The sequence below is a fragment of the Odontesthes bonariensis genome, chromosome 15 (genome assembly GCF_027942865.1).
Source record: "Odontesthes bonariensis isolate fOdoBon6 chromosome 15, fOdoBon6.hap1, whole genome shotgun sequence".
Taxonomy (NCBI): Eukaryota; Metazoa; Chordata; class Actinopteri; order Atheriniformes; family Atherinopsidae; genus Odontesthes; species Odontesthes bonariensis.
The window spans coordinates 21328516-21342716 of NC_134520.1; positions in this window are offsets into that span (position 1 = coordinate 21328516).

Below are 14201 nucleotides of genomic sequence, written 5' to 3' on the forward strand. Positions count from 1 at the left end.
GAAACATGGCTCCTTTTTTGTTACCCATCTCCAAAACCAGTATGTACTGCTCTCACAACAATGATCCTCTCAAATCACTCTCCAAGGTAAGCCTTGAGTATGGGGAGTGAGTTTGCTAAAGGGGTAAATATCGTCTATACCTGTGATCCTATCGTGTTATGATTAAAAATGTCAGTGAGGCCCTGGAGGTGACAGATTGCAGGGTTGTTGGCATCCCTGGGTATTTTTGGTGCAGGGACAGGTGCTATATGCCTGGGAGACTTGGAGGGAGGAGAGTGCTGACGAGAGGAGGGAGGGAAGAATGGAAAGCAAGGAAGAGGGAAGTGGGAGCAAGAGCTGCTCATCGATGGCCTGTGGCTAGCCTACATAATCTACTACCTGGGCCGGGCTCCAGCTCATCTATGTCGGGCAAAGCGGCCTGGTTCTCCCAGCATGGTTGTAAAAGGCCCGTTGCAAATAGGTTTGTAAGAGGCAGAAAACAACACCAATCACTCTACCAGTACCAAAACAGGTCAGATGTGTAGGACTGTTGGGAATCAGGTTTACTTTCAACATCCACACCTCTCAGTCCACATGGAACCACATCTGACAAACTCCACACGACTACCAGCACAACATAACACCATGAGTCAAAAATACTCTGCTAGAGTTCATCAGGGCTCCCTCCAAGCTCGATCCATCTGTTCCCACCGGTCACTTGACTCTGACATGTCATTCAAGGGGCAGCATGGCCACTCAGTCTGTTTGTACTTACCAAGACACTTGGAAAGGTTAAGGCTTTCTATAGAGAACAGTTTAGAGACGTACTTGAGAAACTGAGACAGAGAGATTTCAAAGAGGCCTCTCAGTTGAACATATTTTATATTATTCAGCAAATCAAGTAACTCTGTTTAAAATTGTGCCAGTTAAAGTAGTTGATACACACCAACAAATAGTATATACAATTGACATTTCATACATTTTCATAATTTAGAAAATTAACAAAATAAGTCTCATGAAAAAGTAAATGCATTCTATATGCATCACCCTTTTAGATCCAACATACAAGAATCAGGGGTTCCACATACTGTAAATGATCATTATAATTCTCATTCAGTTATACACACACATATTTAAGATAAAAACACACATATATATATATATAAATATATATTTTATATATATATATATAATGATGACTTCACCTCCCCCATTTTCTCAACTTCCTCCTATAGTGCTTGGGATTTTTCAAGCTTCTCATGTTCAGTCTTCTTGATGTTGCTGTCACTTGGAATTGCTACATCTATCACTATGGCCTGTAGTTTTTCCTGTTGGTTACCCATCGTAATTTTGGATTTGAAAGCCCTACACGATCTTAGCTCTGTCATTGTCATGACTTTGGGACTTCCATTTACAGTTGTTTCTGTACACTATTTCTGCCACTTGGTGATGGCAATCTATGTAAGATACACGTATGCCTACATCTTACACCTTGCTACTATGTGCAGTACTGTCCCAGAGACCTCTTTACACAGCCTGCACTTGGCTTGGCTTGTGTGTTAGACCCTTGCCTCTATTGCCCTTGTGCTCAGGATGTGTTCTTGAGCTGCTTTGATTAGTGCCTATATAGTGTCTTTCAGACCAGCCTATTCTAGCCACTGATACGACACCAGCAACTTCTTCGGTCTATCTGTGGTATATACCGTGCAGAGGCTTATCTTTCCATAAGGGCTCCTTCTGTTCTTCCTCCCCTTCCCTTGACTTTAGCTGCTTGAGGCTCTCACTTAGTAATGCACCACTGGGGGCCATCTTTCTTATGTATTCCTAGATCTCTATTGTTTCATCCTGGAAATTGGCTTCCTTCTGACTGTCGAAAGCTCCTAGCCTCCCTCCTTCTGCTCATTGTACAATCTCAGTGTGCTGGACTTGAAATGAAACCCTCCATGCATTGTGAAGATCTTTCTCTCTTCATATCAGTGGCTTCTATCCCCTCCATTGGTCAGGTTATTATACCGGCAGGGTATCTGATGACTGGCAGGGCGTATGTGTTGGCTTGGACTTTTGACTCTTTGATTCTTCAGGACCTGCCTTACTCTTTGGAGGTAGTTGGTTGTGGCTGACATTGCTTCCTCTTTATGGTTACCCTAAGGTATTTGTAGCTTTCCTGAACATCTGTTCTGTTGCTTTCTGGTAATTCAAACCCTTGAGAAGTTAAGATCATCTTTTCTCTCTTCAACATAATTTCGCTGCATATATCTAGTATTTATCAAGAATGACATTCTGATGTCCTTGTCATACTGTTGCCTCGCAGAAAGAGGGTTGCTGGTTCAAATCCTGGCTGGGATTTCTGTGTGGAGTTTGCATGTTCTCCCTGTGTATGCATGGGTTCTCTCTGGGTACTCCCCCCGGAGCTTCTTCTCACCGTACAACAACATGCATGTCCGGTTAATTGGGGAGTCTAAATTGACCCTAGGAGTGAGAATGAGTACGCATGATTGTTTGTCTCATTTGTCTCTGTGAGGCCCTGTGATCAACTGGTGACCTGTCCAGCGGGGTACCCTGACTGTTGCCCAGTAACAGCTGGGATAGGTTTGACACAGGCAGTGCATGCAAAAATACAAATATATTGAAATTGTAACATCATTACTGAAAAAAGTGACAAAACATTTCAGCAATCTGTTGATAGAAAGAGGTGAACAAGTATTCCCTGAAATGGTTTCCTACCCAAGGTTCACATGTATCCGCCACTGTTATTCTTTGGGTCGACAGCTGAACAGTTTGGGAACCCCTAGTTTAAAGGAAATGTACACTAAGAGTTCACCGTTTGTAACTGCAGTATTTAAAACATGACCTTAATTAGGCCTCCTTCATTTATAGATAATCTTTTTCACATGTTGACTGAATCTCAACATGTGATCCTCATAAGTCTGAGTTGTTTGTGGCCCTCTATTTCAGAGTTGGTCTGGGCAGCAATGCTTATACAAAGCATTAAGTCTTTGTGAAAACTAGCATAAAGTAAGAGCTTTTCCATGTAACTAAAAACTGTGTGAAGGCCTGGATGTCTCACACAGTGGCAGCTTGATGAGTATAAGCGTTGCTGTATTTCGTCCCAATTTTATATATTTCTTGTCAAATCTTTTTTTTTTTTTAAAGTGGGGTTGTGTAAAGTACTTGCGAGTAGTCAATGTCTCACCTAGACAGCAGTCAGTGTGCTTTCAGTTTGGAAAATTAGTTCCTAACAGACTCGCTGATCAGTGACAGGATACATCCAGGCTCTATATATATGCAATGACACGCAGCAACACGGACGTTATTAGGCTGAGAGACAAAGTAAACAACTGTCTGATCAAAAATGCCAGAGTGTAAAAAATCGCTTCATTCAGCGTTCACTCTTACTGCTGTGAAGTTTTTAAGGCTTGAGTTGTTTTACATGGGAACAAGTCACTCTTCTTCACCTGTAGCTTAGCTCCCCTGTCAGAATTGCACTGATGAATGACTTCTCATTGGTAGGTACTAGAGACAACCCCTCTTAGAAAAAACATTAAGTCATCTTTGCTCCATCAAATTCATACATTTGTTTTTTGCGATCAAGCTCCTCAAACTGAATGTCATATTGTTATTCCACTGTGATTCTCTGCCTCTAACTACTTTATATACCATTAAAAAACACATTTATTGTGCAAACATAATAAATGGATTATACTCAGGGTATTTAACTTTAGTAACCTTGTTATGTATAAAATGTACTAAATAAAATGTAACATTTATTTATAACTTTGTTACCTCATGACTTTTCTGCTATTTATTATTATTTATGTTTAGTAGATAATACACAGAACTGTCCTTTGGTCTGTTAGATTAGCTGTAGAATGTAATATACAGCTCCACATCACTTAATAACAACACAGAATTTCCAAACAAAATATAAAAGCTTATGTTGTCAGATACAGTGGTCCTCACCTCTGTACTTTTCTTTAACCATGTAGTTTTTATCCATCTGAAAAAAAATAAAAAATTCCACACATCAAAAAGATATATAGGAAATATAAGAATCGAGGTCCCCCAGTAGTTAAACCTTGCCGATCAACAGAAGAACTGACTGACAATGGTCCAGTGTCTGAGGAAGGCACGCAGAAGTTGAATTAGTGATTAGACTTTGTGATTAAGATACCCACCACCCACAGTGTCTGTGCCCTTTCAGCAGACAGCTCTCTGAGGTCTCACACATGGACATAATGATATGCCATGGTGACTGGCACGGTGCCACTGGCCATTGCCTCTGGTCATGAAAGACAGCAAAAATCATCAGGGGCCTCACTGGCACAAAAATGTTCCTCAGAGATCTCACCCTCCCATATGGACAAAAACAGCATCACAGATGACAGAAGCCACAGTGTACAGTCTGAGGCCATGTGCTTGTGGATGTCTTGGGAAAATCCATTTCAGAGATGCGGAGGGATAAGCAATGCTACAGGATAATCCTAGATTATATCCATGGGGATTGCTTTGTATACTGCAATCAAGTGCCCCAGATTGAAATGTGTCAAACCCGCTGGCTGGACTAAGAGTGACCTTCTTTTTATGACTGATGCACTTAACAAAAAGATTACACATCACAAAACAATGTTAATGTTATAGATCATATTTGATGTCCATTATAAATCATATGAAAGAAGTGAGCACATGCCAGTGCAAAATGAATCAAATATTAGTAGAATAAATGTAGTAAGTGTACCAGGAGGAAGTTTGCGCTGATACGAGAAGTAACGTTTGCCCATTCTTTGCTTTCTCAAGGGGCTTGTGTTGCTCAATCTTTTGCTTCGGAATAAAAGGTGTTTTAATGGGATTAAATTCAGTTTGCATACTAGACGGGACAATAGCTGTTATTTCATCCTTCTGTACTAACCTATGGAAATTAGGACCCTTTTTTTCTGTTGGTGTTATATGTGTGTCCAGGCATTCATTGTGCCATCTGTAAATGTCATCTCCCCAACACCTTTTGCACTCATGAAAACACTGTCATCACACTCACACCTCTGTGTTTCACTGTGGGGACTTTGCCCCGAGCAACACTTGACAGGTTCACACTGAAGAGCTTAACTTAGATCTCCGTACATTGTCGCTCACAAACACATGTTATAACGTCTTGCTGCCACGTGGAGGCAGTGTGATAAATAGGTAAAACAATCTCAGCTGTGGGCCGCTTTCAGAAAAGTCAAAGGGGAAAAACATATTCTTTGTGATAAAATGAAAAAGTGTTGATGGTGGATTTTGTATTTGTGGCCCTTTTCATTTTAACAGACAAATCCTCAGGAAAATCAGCTGACTAACAACTAGACAACAGAAACTACCACAGCAGCACAACTGATATACACGAACACCTAAAAATAAAACATCCTGGGGCTGTTCGACCTCAAAACAGTGAGGTGTCAGGGTATCACTGTATCTTTAACTGTGAGTTATGTCAGATTATTGGTTGGTTATTACGTTTAAAACAAACTCAGTATTAACCCAAGTCTCTGTGTAGGCTCGCAAATTCAAATAGCTAGTAGGGTAAAACTATCACTTTCAATCAAGTTTACAAGTCATGGGCATTTTATTTATGCATAAGCCACACATTGATTACATTTTGATTCAATTTACAATTATGGTCTCAATGATATATTTTTTTTTAAAAAGAATAAGGAAAATGGCTTAAAAGAATTGAAAGCTAAGTCAACATGACAGACAGTTTTTTGAGGAGCTGTCAATAGGAGGTAAAAGTCATAACACCTGGACCAAAAGTCCCTGGATCATGGAGGGTTGTTCGCCGCAGCTTCAGGGCAGATCTTAAGAAGTGCACAAGTAGTCCTGGAATTTCAATCTGCACCTGCAGACCTCCACAGGTTTGCAAGAGAAGTTTAGTGATCACAAACACTCTTCAGCACTGTCTGTACAACTCGTGACCAATAACTGTGTCTCCCACCTCAGCATCACCTCTTTTTTTGTTGGTGATGTTCAGTTGGACTTTATCTAACTGTTGTTGAAAAGACGAATAAAAAATTTTAAAAGACAGTTTAATTAATGTTGTTTTGAAAGTTTCAAAGTAATTATGACAAATGATCACAAACATAATATTGACTAAAATAATTGAGATGTGTGCTATAATTGTCTGAGCAAGCCCAATATAGACTGAAAGAGTAATGGAAGTTATGCTTAATATTCATTGGTAAATCTACCATATTCATAATAAATAAAAAAATAACTGCCTTATCAAAAAGAAGGATCTATAGATTGATTAAATAAAATAATAATTGCAGCTGCAGCCTAAGTTCAAACGAAACACGTTAGTCCTGACCGAACAAATTTATTGGGATCTCATTTGTGCTGGAAATATTTATTCATGATTCTTTTCGTGTTCTTTTGCAAAGTTTGATCTTGGAGTTTTGTACAGAAGAGCAAGCAAGGTTATTTTTTTTTCTTGGACTGTGTCCATAGATTTTGGAATAATGCACTGCCCTACATTCAGTCTGAGCTGCCGCAGAAATATAGATTCCTACTGATAACTTCTGTTCAAAGTCTGATGAAGCCCCTTATGTGCCTCCTGATTTCTGTTTCAACTCTGCTTTGACTCTGGAATATTAACCTGATACTAATTGAATTTTAACATTGAATATTAATTCATATTGTCCATAGCCTATTTGGATTCTGAAAGATGCAGATATGAAGTCATTTTCTGATCATTTTTATATCATCATGCTAAATTCAGTTTTGTCAGTAATCACAATTTTGCCCAGCTGTAAGTTATCACAGTTGTGTTCACTTTTATCGGAGCATGTTTTTCATGATAAATCATTAAAAAGCATATGTGTTGTATTGTTCATAATGGGAAAGAGTCTGCTTGTCAACTTGAAATAATGGAATTAATGACAAGTGACATAATTTAGATTAATCTCCCATTTAATGGCATTGCACAGATTTATACTGACTTCTGTTGAATACTGTAGTATTGGAGCTATATTTTCTTTGTAAAGGTATTCCCATGTGGGAAAACGACAGCCAAAAAGATACGAGAATTATGAGGGGAAAAAGATGAAAGCAGGGAAAAAATATGGATACAAAGAGAAGCTGGCAAGGACAAAGAGGTACACACAATACATAAATATTGTATCCAACAACACACCCTCAATAAGCAAGGATGGGTAAAGGAGTGCCACTCGAGCAGCTGAAATGATTGAAACTACATTATTGATCAGTCAGATTGATTAGCTCATAACGGAGGTTGTATCTGGCATGGCTTTCTGTTGTGTGATGCTGTGAAGGCCACTCCTCATCTAAGCCATCACGAGGGCTCACAGGCTGTTTTTTGTCAGCATGCCCTCAGCAGAGTAGACACTCGCCTTTCAAACTCATTAGCCAGCTCCAATGTGATGAACTCATCAAAGGCATTGTAATGAGACAGAGATGTGATGAATCGACGTACTTCAGCGTTTCCTGCTCTTCTCCACATAATTCCACATAAGCAACATGATTTCAACTTAGGCGATAATGGAATCAGAATTAATTGTGAGCATGTATTTCAAAAGTGTAAGTGTGCCAGGTTTGCCACAGAAGAGTGTCCCAACAGCTGTGAATGTTTGGATGTGGCTTCTTGGGCAAGAGCCAAGCTGACAGCCATGTCAGTTGTTCTGTACTGCACACACACACACACACACACACACACTCAAATGTAGAGAAACACTTAAACATGTTTTGCACAATCACATACCTGTACAAACACCCAGGAAGAAAAATAACAGTTTGATATATTCTAGGTTCAACCAATACAGTATATGGAAAACTTATTTGCCTGCAGCAAATTCAGAAAACAGTGTTATACCACTGCTGAAATGATTGTGTCGAGGATGTGATATTGTAATTCAATCATCAGCCTCAGGTGTTGCAGTCTACAGCAAAAACTCCCATTGCACAAAGTTAGAAACCTAATTTAATAAGAGTTTTAGGTTGAGCATGTAATCAACTTAAGTCAAGCCCATTTTATCTTTAGAGTCCAATTTGCCTCAAGAGCTTTAACAGTCTGCACAGATTCAGCTTACTCTCCATTATTAGAACAAAGGGGGGAGAAAAAAACTCCCAAATGTTTACATATTAGACAAAATGAAAAGATAGTTTTGACAATCAGAATAACTAAATTAAACAAAGTCTGAAAAGAAATATGAACAGATCATCAAGACATCAAACAACTTCCAAGTTCTGCCAAACAGACCGGAGACCACATAACTGTTATTCCCCACCATGAAGATGTGGAAAAGGACTGACTCCAAAAACACAGAAGTAAAAATGAACATTTTTTACACAGAAGGGAGAAACAAAACATGCTCACCGAAGGAGAGAGACCATTTATTTGGTAATCTGCCAGTCTGTTTCTCGGAGTCAGAATGCACATTACATGTCCAATTAGCTCTTCTTTAACTCTCTTCTTTGGCTTTCTATGATGTTATAACTTTATCCTGGAAAAGCTCTTGCTTTTCAAGCTTTTTATGCATTCTTTCCATAATCGCAACCTCGTCTGCCTTCACCCTCAGATCCCTACTTAAAACAGGCAGCTGTTACAGTTGTTATGCATGTAAACATTCAAAGTGATGTTTGCTTAGAGTCTGCATCACAGATGACATTCCTTTGGACATGGCTCGCAAGTAATTCAAGTAAAAAAACTAAATCTCCCTCCCCAGATGTTTGCAAGATTTTAAGAAGCTCAACGAGGTTTCATATTTATCAGACCCCTGTGATTCCTACTCCCCAAGTTAGGAATCACTGATGTGAGGAATTTTTAAATATTTAAAAGTGCTTCAGAGCTGCTGCTTGTTTCCTGGGCCAGTGATGCTTCTGAGAAAAAAAGCATGGAGGTAGCACTCTTTTTAGTTTCAGTTTTTATACACGACTGATAGATTATCTAAGGAGATATGACTTCTCAACAACAACATCAACATTTCTCAACATCAGTGCCTCATTCTATTTGTCACCGACTCAAGCAGCACTCTGTTAATTACATATATTTTTCTGTAAATGGACTAATACAAGACAATAAACAGCCAAATGTCCAGTCTGGATGTGCACAATACAAGCACAAACACCAACAGCTGCAGCTTAGATACAGTATATCACTACCATGAATCAGCCTTTTGAAAGCCATGAGAAAAATCAACATCCTTTCAGATATGCAACACATTCTGTGCTCCACCTCCCTGACTGCTGTGCATTCACCAGCACCTCAGCACACAAACACACTCAGTTATGTTTCTACCACTTCAGAGGACATCCACTTTAAAGCAATTCCTGGAGACTTATACCTAACTACAACCTGCCCAACAATAACCCCTTACCCTACACTTAAACCAAGTCTTCACCTTAAAATAAAACAACGTACATTAAAGAGACTTAGTGTAGTTTTTTGTCTGCAGTGGGATTACACAGAATATGTCCCTATACATAGGGGATACAAGTAGACATACACCCACTTCACATCTCCTATAAACTAGATAAGCATGCGGGTCAGCATTCAATAATGGGATTCTGCTCTGTGATGAAGGGAAAAGATGCTTTGAACACGAGTGGAAAGTGGAAAATAGGCATATGGAGTGATATACAGAGGTTAGAGACAACCAGGGAAACACATTTCACTGTTTTAGCTGAATCCTGACATTTAATTTCAGAGTTGCCATTAATGTAAGTGGAAGCTGATGAGAATGTTGGGAGAAAGCACCGGGTCGGTTGGAGGGCATAATGGTTGCATTAAACAGCTGCAAAGAAGTCTATAATGCTCAGATTTGTAGCCATGTAGCTGACCGTTAACAGGACTCGGTACTGCAAGGGGATGTTATATTGAAATAAACCAGTCGTTCAACTGAATAAATCCTGGTTTTATACAACAAATTGTTTCTAAATGGGATTTCCAGTTCAAAAACAGAAAAGTAAGCAAACCTCAAAAAAATGGTAGACATAAAGAAAATATGAGTAGTTACTGATTACTTTACTTACATAATGGCTTGCCATGACTCCATGATGTTTGTTGAATATGAAGCTACAATTAGCAGCATTAGCTAGGTAGCTGAGATCTGTATGAAGACAACAATATCTGCCTGAATCCACTCCATCAATCACACTTATTGGTCTGCCATCGTGACATGAAAGAGGGCTTTCTTAATTGAAAAACAAGCAGACTAATAAGCACCTTCGGAGAACTAACAATTTGCCAATCAGCAGCATAGCTTAAACAAACACATTTGTCAACCTGTTGCTGAGTGTTGTTGAGATATGGGCTGTGATAGGAATATTTTAAATGGGTGGTGCACACCTTTTTTTTTTTCTGCGTGCCTGAGGCGCGGCTCATGAACAACAAATGGATTGTAATGAGCTACTTTTTTTGTTTTGTTTTGTTTTTTTAAATTACTGTTTTAACAAAACATCTGTGTTGACTGAAAATTATGCTAAATCTAGATTTATACAAACACTACTAACGTTTGTGATAGATAGATAGATAGATAGATAGATAGATAGATAGATAGATAGATAGATAGATAGATAGATAGATAGATAGATAGATAGATAGATAGATAGATTCAACAAAAGTTGAAGCGAAGTGGTAGCAGTCTTTTGGAGAAGCTGCTTTGCTGTCTGTCCAGTGGGTGGTGCAGTAGGTGGTCAGGATTATCAGTGATGGATAAGAGTTTATTTAAAGTTCTCCTCACCACCACAGCCTCGGTCAAGCTTGCCTCTGATAATGGAGCCAGTGTTTTCAAACCTGTTTATTCAGCTTATTGGTGTCGCTGGGTCTAATGATGCTCCCACAACAAACCACAGCAAAGAAAAGGGCACCAGCCATAACAGACAGGTAAAACCCCTCCAACATCCTGCCCCACACATTGAAGGATCTCTGCTTCCTCCGAAAGTAGAGTCTGCTCATCCCATTATTGTATACAGCCTCAGTGTTATATTTCCAGTCCAGTCTGTTGTTGATGGTGACTCCCGGGTAATTATAGTCCTCCACCACCTCCACATCCTCTCCAAGAATGCACAGTGGTTGAGAAGCCGTCCTCTTCTTCTAGAAGTCGGTCTTCTTCTCTCTTCTGGTCCTCCTCCTGTCCCTCACTTATACACCCAATGACAGTTGACTCAACAGAACATTTCTGAAGGTGAATGAACCAGAGTTGGACTGAAAGTCTGTGGTTTATAAAGTGACAGCACAGTCCCCTGGGGAGCTCCTGCAATCAGCAGTACTCTAAAATAAAAGGCCAACCATTGCATATTTGTGTATGTATAATATACTTTACTGGTAATACACAATGTGTACATACTTAAAACATATTGTACATCACAGAAACTAAAAACACGTCACTCCTGTTTCTCATGCCAAACAAATATTGCTTCACAAAATTTCTCCTGTTAAGCTTCACTGACTTATGGCTGAAAACAATCATGATTTTTCCCAAAGTTGAGTAGCATTCACTTCTCCGGTGATTTGACCAACCCCCCTGACTACTCCTGAAAAATTGTGTGGCTTAGGGCTGTAAAATGACCAAGAAATGAAATCTTTCTCACAACTTTGCACAATCCCACAAGTGGCCAAAGCACTGAGAAACACAGCTGCTGGCCTGCTTCAGGCTGGCATAACCAAAAGAAATGCAATCAAGTGAATGAATGTCAATCACCACATGATTGTGCATTGTTGCAGCACTCGTTTCAGACTGACCCTGGTGAGGCTAAGTGATACTGGAACCAGATGTTCAACTCTTCATCAAGCACATCAGGCAAGATGCCAAAGCTCTGAATTGTCAACGCTTATCCGCACTGGTTTAGGAACGGCTCAGTATTAGGGAATATTTTGAAACAAACAATTCTGAGCTTCTCTCTCAGATGGCCAGAAGTCCGGACCTACTGTAGACTACAAGAAAAATCTTTAGGATTTCTTGAGCAGTTGTGACGGCGACGGCATCCAAACCTCCAGACATATTGCCAGATAAGCGAGGAATAGAAACCCATTCCTCAGTACTAGCTTAGACAGTATTGTAGCTCCAAGGGGAGCTGTATGTCAGCTGTAATTGGTGCCCTACAGAGCACAGTTTCCGTTGGCCTTATCATCATTGTCCTGTGATGTTTGATTTCCGAGTGATCTCAGCTTTGTTTTGACACTAGACTGTGATAAAATGCAAATATGAATTTGATTCAATTCAATTCCTTTCAACTCAGTTGGATAATACTTAATTCCTGAAATGACTTTATAGTGCTGCAGTATAATTTTCGTTTTAGTTCGATGATAAAATTAAACCAAATGGAAATAAAATCAAATATTAATCCGTGAACAAAGTTTTGGGGGCTTTAAGCGTCACAGAGACAGAGGTATAGTTGAAATCTCCTGAGATCACCATGAATGGATAGGAGTGTTGTTTTTCTAGTTTGGCAACAACTCAGTTGATGATCTCACACACAGTGTCCACAAGTAATACAGAAAATCTTTTTTTGGGGGAGACGGCATTCAACATCTGGGTGTAGAGATGCTCCTTCTCAATGACATTTCTAGGATTAAACTTCTGTCTGGAGTCCTTCTCTGTTCGTAAAGTCTGAAAGTCGGATAAAGAGGTGTTAGAGTGAATCCTGCAGTCGTGTCTTGGTAAAACAAATAACATCGCTTCCCAATATTCCCTTTGCTTCCTCATCAAGGCCTCAGGCTTGTCCATTCTATTTGCCCGTGACCTCACAATTTTCTCTGATGGAGAGAAGAAATGGTTTAAACTTCCTGCCGCTTTCTTTCCATTTGGTTTTCCTGCTCTGCATCCTCGACATCTCCACTTCAACTCATCTGAATTTAGGGTCTCTTCTAAGCTCAATCAGCTGCTTCCACATGCAAACAAATTTCCCATTGAAATGGTGAGCATCATAAGAGATGAAAAAAAAGTCTCAATTACCAGCTGTAAATCATTCCAGCACCACAGCAACTATACCAGCATAGAGGGGTATAAAAAAATAAATAATCACAATTTTTAAAGAATTAAACTAATAAGAAATTCACAGATACATAGAAAGGCACTCTATGTCCGGAACTACTGCAACAGGAGTGCTCTGCTACTCTACATTAATAACAACAAACTATATTCTATTTTTAGTAATTCTATTGTTCTGTTACAATAAATTATGGTTAGTTATGAATGCATATTTTTGATATCATCATAAGTTAGTCCACATTCTGTTTAACGAGTACTTATGTATGAAAGTGTGTTTTTTTTTATTCATGAATAAAATTTTGTAAGGCCCCACAATCAAAGCCCTTCACACAAAGCTGTTTCTGCATCATTATGAAAGAGCAATACTGGAAGAAAGAACTGTCCAAACTAATAGTTCACTATTAACATAAGTGAGAGTTGATAGGACTGCTGGAAGAAGAAACTGCATTTAAATGTCAACACTGATAAATCACCATACTAACGCTGCCATCCACTAAACCCAATTTTGTATCGATATGATTGGATGTTTGTATCAATATTGGAGATAGAGTGATGTTTTGTCATTTTATAGTGAGATATGAAATACAACACATCGTTACCAATTTGTGCAGAGACAATTCACGTATAAGAAAACTTCTTTTAAAATCTGTCTGTACTTTCTTTTTCTTTTATTCCAGACTTGTCCTTTTGTATACTGTAGCTATGCACATTCATAGACATGCATATTAACAAGATTGTATGTTTATGGTAATGTTGCACCATAATCCAATAGTGTTTTTTCTGTGATTAGGTATCCAAATCTAAAATTCACCACACCCTTACACTGCAACTAAACCTGTATCTGTATCAACATGACAGGAAGTCGTTTGGGAATCAGCAGAGGATATCTATTGTGTCAGGCTGTTACAGTCTGAAAAGAATGGGGCTTGGCTCAATGAATAGGTTTTCATATTCATAATTGGCCATGCCCTATGTCTCTGTGTTGTTGTGATAAGCGTGGAAAGGAAACGACACAGAGTGATAATCGTCTCTTATCTCAGTCCCCAAAACTCTCATTTCAACAGAGGTTATTAGAGAGTGAAATAGCTAGCCATATAACACCTCACTATATTCCACACACATATCCACTCTCAGACAGAGTATGAGATAAGAGGCCTCTCAACTATTTAATAACCCAATTTAACCATGATGATGAAAACATATTCCTACTCACCTGTTTGTCTTAAATGTGCTCTGTTAAACTCA